The sequence below is a fragment of the Mytilus galloprovincialis genome, chromosome 8 (assembly GCF_965363235.1).
Source record: "Mytilus galloprovincialis chromosome 8, xbMytGall1.hap1.1, whole genome shotgun sequence".
Classification (NCBI taxonomy): domain Eukaryota; kingdom Metazoa; phylum Mollusca; class Bivalvia; order Mytilida; family Mytilidae; genus Mytilus; species Mytilus galloprovincialis.
The window spans coordinates 23186632-23203507 of NC_134845.1; the positions used below are offsets into that span (position 1 = coordinate 23186632).

General features: G+C 29.1%; 1 protein-coding gene across 1 annotated transcript in view; it reads right to left on the reverse strand.

The window, feature by feature from the left end:
* LOC143085350 (protocadherin-9-like) overlaps window positions 1-16426 on the reverse strand; it is a 36637-nt gene extending 20211 nt beyond the window's left edge. The window contains exons 1-2 of the mRNA XM_076261630.1: window positions 16410-16426; window positions 7544-7602 (exon numbers count right to left, since the gene is read on the reverse strand). The gene's annotated coding sequence lies outside the window, so the exon portion shown is untranslated. The remainder of the gene's footprint in view (window positions 1-7543; window positions 7603-16409) is intronic.
* Between the last annotated feature and the right edge of the window lie 450 nt (window positions 16427-16876).

Consider the following 16876-nt stretch of genomic DNA (forward strand, 5'->3'; position numbering starts at 1 on the left):
ATAAAATTTAACAACAAAATTACATTTCTTTTTTATTATTACCTTAAGGTACGTGGTATGACAATTTTGATTTATTACTTAAAATGTGATGAATGTATAGAAAGTAAGCTTTATATCATATAGTAATTACCACAAAGTTTGCATAATTAACTTGTACATTCATTTTTTAGAATATAAAATTATAATAAAATATAACATGTGAATGTGTCATATTTTCATTCATGATTTTATATTTGTGATATAAACTTGCAAAATCATTCAAAATTTTTCAGGATGTATTTCTTAAACTAAAAGCTATTTTGAAAAAAATTACCTTACAATTAATTAGCATTTCATATGCAAAAATATTAAAACAATAGCAGACAAGTTGTAAACATTCTAAAATCATAAAATCATTAGAAATTCATTTAGAATGCAATCCTATTTTCCTTTCACCTCATCAAATATAATAAAATAAACAATAAGAAAAAAATCATTTTTTTTATAGACACTACAAATGATTATGTTTTGCAATTGAAAATATGGTTAGTGTTTTATATGCTTTCCTAAAGAAGCAGGCAACTATAAAAAAAATATATACACATTTCACTTTGTTCAAATACTTAAACTTGCAGTAATTCAATAAAAAAAATATTCTTTTATTGAATGATCTAAAAAAAAACACCCTAACATTAAAGTATTCAGATACAGTAATATTGAAATATATGATCAAGCCTATTACAAAACGATACATGTATTTTTCACAGTAATACATGTATAATTGGTCGATGACATATTACAATATAAGTTCAAGAAATTTAAATTTCAGATATCATCAATTAGCAACATATTTGTCATTTTCAACCTATCAATCACAAAAAAGAAAAGGACATCCCATCTTAATTCAAATGGATAATACTTCCTCGGTTAATTTGTTCAATTTTTCATTCCATTGATCAAGTGTAGCAAAAACTTTGAGAAAAGATTTAATTTAATAAACTCTGTTCATTTTACTCAATATCATCTGATCTAACTAGTCTATCTGATATCAATGGAAACCACTTTCCTGTCAATTTCATTGAGGAGTAATTAAAATAATTTTTTCTTTCAGTTGTCAACAATATTTTAATGAAAAGAAACAGCCGATTTTCAAGGAGTTTGAACTGTATATTTTTCCTCAAGCGACCTCCAATTATGGAAATCCTTATTGAAATGGTACCCTTTCGAAATTACGTTTTTTGATGAAACACAAAGTGAATTGTCATCATAAGAGGCGGCACATATGAAGAGCTTTCCAATCCAATCATAGTCGAATTTAAATTACTCGTCGGAGAAGTATATTCTTTGTTTTTTTTATACCACAAAAAAAGATATTGATTAAAATGATAAAATTTTAATTATAAAATCCTAGTCCATTTCAATTTCAACAATTGGGAAGATCAAATTTTGTATAGTATTGTCAAAAGGTAGGTTCTTGTCACACTTGCTGGATCCCAATTTGTTCTGGAAATTAAAATCCTTTGTAAAAATAAATCAGATGTAAATCTCAAATTGAAATCTAGATGAAGATTTGTGGCCACCCCTATGATTGATGGAACAATATTGCTGGGTGTATGTAACATGAAGATTCAAATGGAATTACTAATATAAACCATGCTTTTTACACCCTACACCTGTGATATTGACAGGATGCAATTTTATTTAATCAAATATTTGCTCACAAGCTGGTGTCCATAAATTTGAAAAAAATGTCTTATTTCTTTTTTTATCTCCCCAAGAATCAACGTAACAGTTGCACTTTGAACTTATTAAAGAACAGGAAATAATAGGGTACATGTGAAATACTATATTGGGAAACCTTATTCTCTTGGTTAATTGAAAATACTCTTAATATGTGATAATGGCCGCTATTTAATATATCCATATGAAAATATATAATTGGAGACAAGGTTCAGAATCTATTTTCCCAAAGAAAACCTTACAATATGTTTCTCCTAAAAAAATTAATGGTTGAAGAAAAGAATATAAATACAAAAGTTTAACATATGTCTGTTTTTGATCATATGGATTGATTGATTGTTGTTCACTTAACATCCAATGGCAAATATTTCATGCATATTCAGAACAATTGTTTATACTGATAACAACCGGTCAAAGTAAAACTAGATAACATTTTTGAAATTTATTTTCTTTAAAGGAGCTCTATTTTATATTTGAATTAGTTAAGTTTACATTTTGTAATTGTGTTCCTCACATTAAATTAAATGCTTTCAATAAACTATCCAATAAAATGTATCCTAACATACTTATTTGAAACATGTACCAAGGGGAGATAATTCATTCTATAATTTTATCACACTAATAAAATTTTGACAAACACTGTACCTGCAGCACACTAAATACTTATACTCTCTCAGTGGCGGATCAAGAACTTTTCATAAGGGGGGCCGGCTGACTGACCTAAGGGGGGCCCACTCCAGTCATGCTTCAGTGATTCCCTATATAAGCAACCAAATTTTTCCTACAAAAGGGGGGGGGCCCGGGCCCCCCAGGCCCCCCCCCCCCCTAGATTCGCCTATGTCTCTTATGTACATACATACGACAAAAAAAAGTATATTATCTCTGAAAAAAATAGTTCTAAGCGAACTAAAGCAAACATCCACACACATTTTATATTCTATTATTTTGATACTGTATGATGACTTTTCTAATGTCATCTTGTAGTAATATATAGTGCTGTCATACAGCCAAGGATTGTAATAGTATTAAGATTTCCAATGGTACAGTTAAAGACTTTTTTACCACAAGATTTATTTTTGCATTAGTAATAATTTTAGACAGTTTACAGAAAAAAATAACAAAAGGTGATATGGGGTATAGTACATCAATTAGACAGCAACCCAATTATAAAAACAACCAAAATACATCCACATGGCTACATGCAGTCTATATAAATAAACAGGTGTCTTAATTATATGTAAATCTCTAATTAAGTAAATATTCATATTGACTTCACAGTTTTTGTTCATAAATATTAAATAAATCAAAAAGTATTTAATTCAGCAAACTGCATGAAAAAAATAGATCTTGTAATATATAACAACTAAATATGATATACATTTTTGTATTATAATTTATCTGATAATTTCTTGATTTTTAAAAAAAATACCTTCATCTTCATTTCATCATAAAATGTAACATATTGTTAAAACTGTGTTTTCAAATATAAAGTTGCATTCATTTCAAAAGAAGAAACACAAATTCCCCTGATACTGTATAAAAAGTATACATACCACAGAAAATGAATATGCCTTATTAGAATAATATATAAACTCCAATCACTAAAACGTAGATAATTTTACACCACACACGAAAATAAAATATAAACCAGAAAATTTAAATGGACTGTAATACGATTCTATCATGTTTGTCAACAGGTGGTATTAAAATGAAATCAACGAATAAAATTTCAGCCAATCACATCAAAGCTAAGTATCATTCAATTCAAAGTACCTTGTTTTGTTACAAAGTGCTAGGCCTAACAGCCTTAGGGCACGGGATTCAAGTCTTTCGATCGTAAAAAAGTTTACAATGGAAGGTATTAGTACTGGATTTAGTTTACTAGATTTAACACAAATAAAACGATCAGATAGATTTACTTAGTTTTTATGTAAACTATGATAGAATAGTGTTGATATAATGGTGGGAAAATTTATATTAGCGTTAAATATCCTTTAAAAGTGTAATTTGGAATGTTTTTGAGGAATTGAAAAGAAAATTATAGACGATTAATTTGTTAAATGTTTAAATTAAGTGTAATGGGTCTATAATGTGCAATTTGACTTCCCGTACCTTGTCAAACTCACAATGCATATTATGACTTCGATAACAATTATTTTATGACTTCGATATGGTAATTTATACTCCAAAAAAATATGACAGATATAATTTTATACGTCAATTTGTAATCAGACTTATTCAATGCTTCCAAATGTAGAGTTTTTATTGGTAATTTAAATAAATTTTGCATGTATTTCCTTCTTTTCATCAGATGTCAATATAAAATTGAAATCAAACTTATCTTTTTTATGCATATGTATGCAGACCAGATTTATATAGGTATAGAATGATATTTTTAATCAATGTTGTCAAAAATAATTTTCATCATCTCAATACATGTATTTCTCTTGCCCCTTATAATTATTGTTTCCTGAAAGATGTTTTTTGAAAGTACCGGTAGATATTGTGCAAAATAAGCTTTATTACGATATACATGTATGTTTTTTCTCCTTTGATATGATTAATCTCTTAACTTAAAACTAAAATCTGTTGTTATTATTTAAGAAATCATAGACTCACATAAAAGGATTGACTCCACAATACCCTACCATATATCAATAACAATTAACCTGCATTTTAATCTTAATCACCCCCGAAAGATACAATTTTAATTTTAAAACGCTACTTCTAAACTTAATTCCATTTCTATAATACAACAGTTTTCTTAACAAATCCTTTCCCTAAAATGTTCCCAGAAGCAACAACATATCGAAATATTAATCATCAATTAGTACACCACTGGTTTTGTTTTTAAAATAACAGCAATAATATAAATAGGTTTTGTGAGGATTAGACAGAATGACCAAGTCACTTTTGATGGATTAAGACCAAAGATTATGAAATATCTATATAAAACAGTAATGTTCCTAAGCCAGCATTATCAATAGTGATTATAAAAGTTATGTCACACACTTTATTATGGATCATATATGTGTATTATACAGGGATTTATCTGTAGTATTTACAGAGATGACTAAATAACTGGAATAGGATAAAAATTCTTCCCGGTACCGTCATCTTTTTACTTATTGTACAATAGAGTTAGGTTGGGGATGGATTTAGATATAAGTCCTCAATCTCATTACACTAAGGATAAATCTGGGCCCCCCTCTGGTTTCGCCACTGTTAAGGGGTAAAAGAAAATTTACCCCAATGCATTAACTCACAAATTGAGCAGGTTTAAATGCACATAAAACTTTAATTGGTTTGATTAACACACTATCAAATCTATTAAACTAGACAACTAGTTAGGACAGTTAAACATTGATAACGATGCTGTATAGTTAGTACCCAAACTGACAGAACAGTATTTATGGTACAAGTCTACCTGCCCAGGACATCGTCCCCCATGCCTTTAAGTTATTTACAGTATGCCAGTATGTTGAAAAGTTTACAATACATGATCATGAAGTTATGAATTGAATCGGAGTAATTACCAGTTATTTAGTTTCAGAATAGACTGAAATTTTATCGTAAATTACAATTTAAATGTTCATGTTAAAGCATGGCATTGACAACTCTAGTCAACATCAGATTTTATCATACATGGTTAGTTTTAATTTCAATTAAACATGATAAAATCTTTTTGGTTCTTTTACATTCCAATGATTTTAAACGAAATTTATAATTGGTGTCAACTTTCTCCAAAGCCAGATGAAATATTGATACTATCAGAATACTATCAGAATTAAGAAGACTTTATGGCAACATGGAATATTTTCAAGCTGTATAAATTGTCTTTTGAAAAGTTTTGATTCACTTTTAACATGAAGAATCAAGAAAAATTAAGTATATTTTAATATACAATCAATGTTTTTTACTGATATTCACATTCTTAGATCTAACACATTGCTTCTAATACAAGTTCATTTAATAAAGTAGAATGCTAACATCAACATAGTGGTCACTCCTTCAAACTTTTGTAAAATAAGGAAAACAAAATATGGTAAATTCAAGGGGAATAACCAAGAAACAGTTCACAACTAGTGCTCTGTGCTTCATGTAACAGGAATTACTCAAAAATATTGAAATGTACATCAGACCACACCGTCCACTAACACTACTCCTCCTAAAAAAACCTCAGACTTATAAACAAAAAAGCTTTAGATATTGCAAATATTTCTGTAACAAAATGCATAGTTTATATAATGCACTTGGTTTTTCCCTAACACATAGATGTAGCTATCTATTTACTCCATTTTAAGTATTCTATTCCCATTAGCCTGGTTTTTAATGAAACAAACAGTATTAACTTCCCTGTTGTTTGAAATCAGAGTTTGATGGTAAACCTATTTTAGACTAGAACGCTTTATTTTTCTCTCCATTATCATTCCTTTACAGTTACTACAAAGGAAAGCTGAGATCTTGTCGAACCATTAACTGAGATCAAAATCATGGGGGAAAAGGGAACTAGTTTTATGACTGTATATTTGGTATACATTTTTTAATAAAATGCAACTTAATATTTGTTTATCTTTAGAATAAATCTGATACACTTGTGCTTTTATCTTTAAAATCAGATCTAAATTACTAAATGTAGCCCTACCCGATCTTATCATCGCAACAAAGAAAGAAAAAAATAAGGGAAAGGGTATCATACAATGGGAAAAAATCAATACATCCTTGAAAACATGAAATTGTAACTAATTTCAATTGTGCACAAAATGCAATTACAAGTGCACCATTGGGCGGTAATGAGATCTTATTTCGGTTAAACTGATTAATAAGTTGATAATGTTTATTCCATTCTTCTAAAACAATTTTACTATTTAATAGATTTTGTATCAATTCCAAAATCTGTCTGAATAGTTCGATATATAAAATAAAAAACATTTAATCCATGAGAATTTTATGATTAAAATTTAAATAATTTCATTCTCAATGAACAGAGGAAATTGTGTAACAAATTTAAAGAGAAAAAAAAAAACTGTAGACTATTTTTTTTGTATTTCCCACAAAAAACACCACAGAAGTTTATGTGTCAAGTAGCTCAATTTTCACTCTCAATGATGCACATGAAAGGTCAAAGCAGACAAAGGCAATGAAGAAAACGACACTTCAAACAGCAGTATCATACAAGATGACATCTCTCTTTTATTCATGACTTTTCCTGTCTTTTTATCTTATTTAGAGAACAGCAGCTTGTAAAATATATCATCCAAAGTAGCACCCTTAATTCAGATAAATAAATCCAGTATTCAACTTTCTCTATACAGATGGGCGTTAGAGACATTCGGACACCCATAGTTTAAGATTCTTTATTATTCTAAACTTTATTCGAGTGGACACAAGGTGTATGGACCTTTAGAATTTTAAATAAAAGTTAAATCAGGCAGAAATGTAAGCACAATTCACTAACATAAAAATGATTGTATAAAATACCAAGTAAATCATCTGAAATGTGATGACAAATTCTTTGACAAGGACAAAAATCAAGTAATAATTAGAAACATATCTGACCAGTCTAAGTTGGCAATCTAAAGTTAATTTCAAGCTTAAAAGTGGATGGACATTATTCTTAGATATGGTAATTCATGAACATAAAATATATATTATAAAGTATAATTGGTGGTTCAGGTTATTTTTTATTTTATTTTTTTTGAGGGGGGGTATACCATAGTTTGTTGAAATTTGGTAACATACAATATTGATGCAGTTTTGACTCGGACGTCGTTTTATGAAACAAATGTTCATATGCAGTAACAAGATGTACAGTTAAGTTTACCTTCATAAAACTATAATCTTTATTTTAAACTATTTCTTTGTCTTTTTTGAATATCAAATCTGAAAAAAATGAAAAAGAAATCTGATTTTATCTTATTGCATGGACGTTATTAGTACATCAATTTAATACTGTTTTAGTGCAGCACCAATTACAACACAGTGTAAAACGAATCTGTTTTTTTTAGAACTTCTATTTCTCTGTTCTGATTTTAAGTCTCATATTCATCTACCCTTTAAAAAATAGTTATCACTATATTATTATTATAGTCTGTAACTCTGTGCTGATACAATGCCTTATTTAATATCACCTCCTTTTCTTGACAATTTGAGATGTGTGTGTATGGTTTGCAACAATGACTAAAAATTCTTCAAATCATTATTTATCAATGTGAATAAGAATATACTGGATACACATTAAAGAAAATGCAAGGCAGAATCATAATAAAGACATCTTTAGTTTAGAGGAATATACTTTCATCGTACTTCACACCAAGCTTTACTCAAATGTTCTGTGTTAGATTTTTGCATATCTTCACAATATTCATACCTACAACTTATTCATAAATTCAATCTTACTTTAATTTATAAAACTTTCCCTTGAAAATAATGCATATATTCATTTTCATGGAGGTATTTCTAAAACGCATTTTGATGTTTAAATCAAAGCTCTTCCTTATGCTGTTCAAAGACACATCTACGGAAAAATTCAGATCAGCTTTAATCCATCGTCTATATCAGAAATGAATTCAATTTCTGTGTAAATGATAGTACTTTTGTAAAGGTCATGCTGTATTATGATGTTCTAATTAAAAGGGAATCTAGTACCTGGTAATTCTAATCCTCATGAATAATACATAACCATGTATAAAATCAGCAATGATTTCACGCTTATTACAAAAATATCACTTCATTTTCATTTTCAATAAACTCAAAGATCATCAACAATAATGGAACTAGCGATTTAATTTACTAGGCAAATAATATGATTTATACATATAGGGGTGATGTATTGTCAGACCAGATGTAAATTCAATGGCAATCAAATACATAGAATTTTTAATTATGTAAAAATTGGATCATACCCGCCCCTAAAATTAAACTAACTTTATCCTCCATTGCACACACTGAGGGTCTAAAAAGTATATAATGTTGTAGGTGTAATATGGGTAGCCACTATTGTAAGCACTTCATCCAATTTAGTACAACTGTGTACTATGAAGAGCTAGTACATGAACTTTTTTCAATACATTGTATCAAGAACATCTAGGTCACTGTGACAGGGCTGTGAGGGAATGCTCTGTTTGGCTCAATATTTCTATTTAGATCAGGATAAAACAAGATGTCTTATGATGGCAAAAGTATCACAATTAACTACAGTCCAAGAGATATAGATGTAAGCAATTGTAGGTATAAAACAAACGAGGGTCTATATAGCATTGTAGGCATAATATAAATATGGGTTACCAGTTACCACTATTGGAAAATCCTCACCAAATTTATTACCGTACATTATGGTGCACTATTTAAAAGATGAAATTTATTCAATATCAAGAATAGACATCAAGGTCACATGATAGTGAGGTGTAAGGAAATATTCTGTTTAACTCAATTTCTATTTAGATTAAGATTTAGATAAAATAAGGGTATGTCTTGTGATTGCTGAAGAGATCAACTAGAGATCAAATGAGATAGATGTAAGCATTTATAGATTGCTGAACATCCTCCAACAATGAGCAAAACACATAACAAATAGAATATAAAAGATCCTTAATAAGAAACAATTCCAAAGATAAAACCAAAGGCCTGATTAATGACAAAAAAAATAACCAATAAAAACATCAGATAGACAGAAATCAACAACGTCCACTGAATAACAGGATCCTGACTTGGGACAGGCAAATACAGAATGTGGCTAGGTTATAAATATGTTTGTGAGCATTCAATCCTTAACAGTTAACATTTCCAAATTTTTTAAGTTCTAAGAAAATCATTCAACTTCATTCTTTAATACAGAAAATGGGAAGTTCAAGGATGAACAAATGGATGGATGGACAATCAGTAACCAACAAATGGACAATATCATTAAATGGACAAGGTCGTTGCAGAATATCACTCCTCTGTGAGTTGGGTATAACAAAACACAAAATACATGTACATGAAAGAGAAAGACTGCATGACCACATGTCTTATATTTCAGATGTTAATTTCATTTGAAGACCAAATTAGTAGCCTACAGAACTGCATCCACTTCAGAGTCTATCAAGGAATTTGGTTTTCAATTCAAGATCATTATTGTAATGGGATAATCAACTCTATTCCACTTCACCAGAGCTGCAGTCATAAGTGTTTAAATGTAATAAATTTCAGTAATGCTATTTCTTGTGCCTTGTTTGGTTTTGCTGATTTGATTAATAAATGTCAAAACAAATGCCATGTGGCTTCAGAATCGGGCAAAGGAGTAAAGGCATTAAGGCCTGGTTTTGGCCCAAGAAAAAAAAACTATTTCAAACTGACACATAATGTTTAGAAATGCATAGGGTCAAGAAATATAATGAAAAACAAAAAGATTTTTATCTGATGACGTCACAATTACCTCATGATATGTACTGTTTTCACAAAAACGATGAAAAATACAGAATTTATGCAGTTTTCTATCCTTATTTCCGTTGTGGAAACATCGTGCGCAGCCAAGAAACAACAAAATAATTTAACAAAAGCTTTATTATAATGATAGACCTAATCTCACCAAATATAAAGTTGATTCTTGGTTGCGCACACACTTTTTCAATCTAAGATTTACTTAAAATTTGATGAAAAACCTGGAAAATCACGAAATTTTACAAAATATGCAAATTAAGTCATGATTTGTTGGCATGGTCACTTGTTCAATGTCAAGTTTGTTTTGATTTTCTGAATATCTTGGACCTTATTCAAGTTTGTAGAAATTTTAGAATAGTACGATAACTTTGCAGTAATTTTTGGGCCAAATAAGGGTCTTAATGCCCCTACTCCTTTCTTTAGTTTGAAATTTCAAAGTCCACTGCACATTTTACAGACTTCCTATTCTGCCTTTTCTAAATATTAGCTATCCAAATTTGGTGCAAATATGTCACCACTCAAATTTAAACCACAAATATTTACAAATATTAACATACAAATGAATGTCAAATACCAAACAATTTGCATTGTCACAATTAAGGTCAGGGACAAATGATCATTAAACAATGCATATAAATTTTTTTTAATTTTTTTTTATTTTCAAACATATTTTACAGAGGCAAGAGAAATGAATTTTAAAATAAATGAAGAATGTGTCTATGGGCCACAAATGACATGCTTGTAAAGATGCATGAGTCAACATCCACATAATCAGATGCAGGAATTTTAATATTCACTTATTTCAGACCATTTTGTGATTATAAGCATTGTGTATAAGTTTCATAACATTTGGTTGAGGCAAACTAAAGTAAGAGAACAGAAAAGATAGATTTAGCATTTTTCCATTTATAAAGGGGCATAATTCAACAAAAGTAAAAGTGACCCTACCCAATTGCAAACATGTGCATTCTTATGTTGCACTGTTATACCACTGTCCCAGGTTAGGGGAGGGTTGGGATCCCGCTAACATGTTTAACTCCACCACATTATTTATGTATGTGCCTGTCCCAAGACAGGAGCCTGTAATTCAGTGGTTGTTGTTTGTTTATATGTTACATATTTGTTTTTTCATTCATTTTTTTTATATAAATAAGGCCGTTAGTTTTCTCGTTTGAATTGTTTTACATTGCCTCATTGGGGCCTTTTATAGCTGACTATGCGGTATGAGCTTTGCTCATTGTTTAAGGTCGTACAGTGACCTATAGTTGTTAATAATGTCTGTGTCATTTTGGTCTCTTGTGGACAGTTGTCTCATTGGCAATCATACCACATCTTCTTTTTTATATGATCTGTTTTTTGAGATAATAAGCATTGTGTATAAGTCTCATATCTTAAATTCATATCTAGGTTTGGGGACAGAAACTAAAACAGCAATATGTATGTTTATAAAGGGACATAACTCATGAACAGTAAAAGTGATGCCACCCAATAAACTAAAGTTAAAGAATCGAAATATAAATCAAACTGTATGAGGGGTGAGCTGAGGGTTAGCATCAAACCAGAAATGAAACCAGCTATGAATCATATAGGGATAACTTATTTTCCTGTCTTAGACTAATACAATCTGTGCCAATATTCACCAAAGGATAAACTATATATGATGTGGTGTTTAATCTAACAACATATATTTTAACTGTATACAAATAAATTATGAACCTAAACCTTTTATGTCTGTATAACTTATTTATGGCTATTTAGAGCTTATTTGACAAACAAATAATCTGTACTTGTCTTTGTTATAAATTTGATTTTTGTCAATTTAATGTAAGGCGAAAAGCCAAAATATATTTTCTCGCCTTTGTATGATACATTCGTTCATTTTCTTAATTTATTTTGTACATTCATTTGATTTTTTATAAATGAAAAAGCAATTATGGTTTGAAATTAAAATTTCATAATTGTTCATCAACTGGTCCGTTTTACTCTAATGTATTTTTTAATGGTCCATCAACATTGACAAATCTATCATTTTTATATCAAATTATTCTTAAGATAAATAGATTGATACATTAGAAAAACTGAACTATATGGTTGAGAAAAAAAACTAGTGTGATGGACAACATTAACCCTACTAAAAAGCCGACTCCGAGCATTTGATTTCACATTTAAATTCTTACATTACAATTATGATTCATGCAGACAAAAACAACTGGCTTCTTGATATCTTATGTCAAGAGTCAATCTTTTATCATCTTTACTCATATAAACACAGCTTGTAAAAAAACTTGCATGTCGAAAAGGATAAAAAAGATACAAAAAAGGCTAATTTGACCTTTGAAGATTAATATCTTCTATCTGATCTTTTCTCTTTCAGAAAATTATTTAAGTCCCAGGTGGATAAAACCAAAGGCTCATTAAACAAGTAAATTTTACATAATTTGCTCAATTTCCATTTCCATGTTAAAAAAAGCCGTGAAACAATCGAACTGAGTTGTGCATGGATGATTGCAGCTTGTTCTATCACATGAATAATTCAATCAAATATTGTTTTTTTTGGGTGATAATTTGTAAGAAGCTATCTTCTGTATACTGGTCAGATCAAAAGTGTCTTTCAATGAATAATTAGCATACAAATCATGATTCTGAGAATACTCCCTCATCATCAGTGGTCATTGCAAATAATGATTATCTGAATCCTTTCTAGTAGACCAGAAGGAAATATAAACATGACCAAATCAAGAGTGAATGAAAACCCAAAATTAAAACAAAACACATGTATTGGCAATGCCACTAATGCCACCATATCATGACAAGCCACAGATAACTCTAGCTTTGCAACATTTGTTACAGGCAAGGGAAAAGAAAACAGTAAAATAAAATCATTTATGCTATTCTTACCACACAGTTAAAAAACTTTGCATGTCAGAGATACAAATTGAATACAGAAAAGGTCATATTATCTCTTAACCTTGAAAAGGGATATAATCCAACTATTTGATCCTACACAAAAGTTATTTTTCAGTAGTGCCCTTAAATTCTCATTCAACAAAAAAAGATAAAGATCTTTAATGCACAGCAAAGACATTAAAATTCAGACAATAATTGCTGTATTGTGTAATTTGCACATTTTAACAACAAAACCAGATATAGATCTTTAAAGAATTCTCTGATTTCTTGTCATTTTCCATTTCCTTTCTTTTAAAAATTGGGATACTATTCAGCTTAGCAATTATATACCCTCTTTCTTTGATAAATTAATGATTTTAACTTTATGCATTTAAATGAGCACTTCCGACATGGATAAAGATGCATTCTATGGGCTTTTGTTTCTGGCAAATCCAATTAATTTTAACAGTAAATTCCAGCTTCACATTTTTTTATTTTAATAAAAGAAAGGTTGAATCATTGGTGTTAGAGTATAGTACAGCTTGAGTAGGCACCTATGAATCATTTGAATTAACAGACTCATTTAACTATTGTAGAAAGCAGGTCAGTAAGAAATAGTGATGATTTTTTTCTTATGAGCGGATTCAGGGGAAGTAATTTCATTTTGAAACAAATTCTTTTTGTATTGTTTATGATTCCATGACACAATTCAAACTTAGTCCATAATCATTAATAATTCAAAGTACCGTAAATTCACGTCTACAACTCTGTTGCATTTTTCGCAATAAAAACCTTGCAATAATTTCTGAATTTACAGTATATACTAAAGCATTTATCAGATTTTTACTTATTATTTTAAACATATGCTAGGCACAAAATTTTGCTATATTGCCAAGGTTTGGATTTTATTGTTTTTTTTACATTAATATAGAATAAAAATGCACAATTCCTTGTTACAAAAAAAGAACTATGACAACCGACAGAATGTGTTCTCAATTGTTTTTCAATACCTCAGATATTTTTCCAATCCAGTAATGACAGAGTACACCTAAAGACCTTAATTTCATACTGACATTAATTATGTCTCGCACCTCTTTTCAGGAAATATAAAATTTTAAAACGATAAAGACATTTTGACGGCCTGACATCATTAGAAAATATTAACATTTACGGTTACTGATCATTGTTTCTTGGTGGATAAAAACCTGTTGTTGACACCAAAGATCTAGAGTCATTAAATAGTCATTGAATTCTCTTCAACTTTTAAATTAATAGTGATTTCAAATTTCACCCTTTTGATGCATTTTTTCACAATCAGAATATTAAATTTGAAAGGGTGAAAATATCTATTAAAGGTCACTCATTGAGATAAAATTAAAAAAAAAACACAAAATGAAATACTAATCATAAAAAAATATTAAAATTACTTAATTATTGAATTGAAATGTACATTTTCTTTTTTAATATAGTTTGCAGAGGGAAATTATCAAGCATCATCTAAATATTTCTTTTTTTATTAAAATAAATTAAATTCATCTGTAGAGCATACAATATATAAGAGATCTTACATTAATCGCTCAATGAAATTTTGACAAAAATTTAATTTTGTTATGTTATGAAGGAATATGCAAAAACAAATCACACTTCATGACTTACGTTTTGAAATAATTCTGTATAATTTTGATATGTTTGAGGTAAAACACACAATTTCGTATTTCAAAACTTTTCTGGAAAAAAGCGGCTGAAGGAAAGAGATGTTTTCATCAGTTGTTTGTAGAATTGTTCCTTATTAAGTTTACAGTCATTTCAATTAGTTACCAAAAAAAGAAACCAACTGCTTTTTGTTGTTTAGACAATAAATGCAAATTAAAAAAAATCTCACCTGCGCTTTCTCAATAAAATTTTTACAGTGTGTACTACTTTTGGGACAAATTATATCAAAATTATAGAAAACTTCATCGGCTCTAACTCAAAATATGGACAATTTTATGTTAAGGGGGTCTTGAAATCTTTTGACAGCTTCCGAAGTGCTAATTTTTAACCTTTTTCAACTGGACCAAATCACTGCTTTACTTTAAAATTCAGGACCCAAATTTTTTGACAGTGTCATTTCATCCCTTGACTTGCTATTTGAGGCATATTTTTTAACAGGGAGAAATACATTTGGAAGGGGTATAAAAAAAATTAACTAGTAACACGTGGACAACGAAAATCAAGGGACGACAATTGTGGTCTCGGACCAGATGTTAGAAATTATTATAAACCAAAATTTCCAAATCCATCAGGTATAATTTATAATTATAGATGGTTTTGGCTATTCTGTCTATACAAGAGATATAATTGACAATTAGACAACCCTCAACCAGAGAAAAATCAGTGGCAGATCCAGAGGTAGAGTTTTTTGGACAATCTATGCTGCATTTTAATGGGGACATATAGTTGGAACCCCCACCCCCCTCCCTTTTGAAAATGACAGGAACCGCCCATGCAAATGTCCCTCTAAATCATCAAGTATTTATACATCCTAATTTTCAAGTTTTGGATTAAGGTAAATCTAGACAGGGACTTCAGATGAACAGGATTTTTAACATGTTAATTTCATTGTTGATTATTTGTCTACAGTTTTATGCTAAGTAATCTAAATAAGTGATGCCTGCTTTCAGAAACAGCACATTTACGGAAGTAGCACAACCACTTTGATTATGCATGTAAATTTTCTACTAATTTCAGATTTCTCTCATAAGTGATGTAAAATGTGGATGTTAATGATCTGCCTCTACTAGTGTATGGTATTCCTTAAAACCTTACTTTTTTAAATACTGATTCCAGCTTTGAATATAAGTGCATGTTGTACAGTTTGACATTTTATTGAGAATTGAAAACAAATTATCTTAGTTCTTCCTGGAATGAATCATTGTAGTTTTTAGCTTTATATTATAACAATTAACAGATAACATTATTTTAACTAAAGATTAAGAGTGTCAACTTCTTTCGAAGACATCTTTCAACATAAAATAAGGGAAATTACATTTGGATTAAAGAAAAATGAAATATTTTAGTTCAATGTGCAAAAATTGTTTTTTAAAACTTAACATTCAAATTTGCATCTTGCATTTTAAAATAAATTTTATATGACTCTGAAATTAAAGTGAAAAAAGGGTGAAAAAGAGGAAAAAAAAGTTTCAGAAAAAATAACAATATAGTTCATTTAAAAAATAAACAAATCTAAATTCAATAATTTTTTCGATGTTTTAACGTAATATTTCAGTATAATCCAGTATATGCAATAAAAATTAAATAAAATGATACAATAAAACTACTTATAATAATAAGTATTCAGCAAATAAAATAAATAAATATAACAATCTAAACATAACTATTACCTTTGTATAACAGTGATATCTAGTCCCTTTAATACTAGGTCTCAGGTAAAAAATGACGATAAACTTGTCAAAAACGGAGATGTCAATTATCAAACTTTAGGTCATGTGACTTTCTGATCTTCCACTCATATCTTTAAAATCTAATAACAATAAAATGAAAACACAGATGTTAAATGTTTTACAATAAATTGAAAATTACATATATTACTTTGAACATATAAAAATATCAATATTAACGATATTTTCACACTCATGTGTAAAGTACTTTTTGTCATCATGTCTAGCAAATAGATCTATTTACAGCTTTTCAATTCTATAAACTTATGATAATGCAATTCTCAAACAATTTTATTTCTTTTGTCCTTTTTTAACATTATTATGAATAAGAAATCAAAGTTAATGAGTGCATTTTTTTGTTCGTAAAAAAAAACCCAGTTATGATTTACACACAAAGAATTGCGTTAACA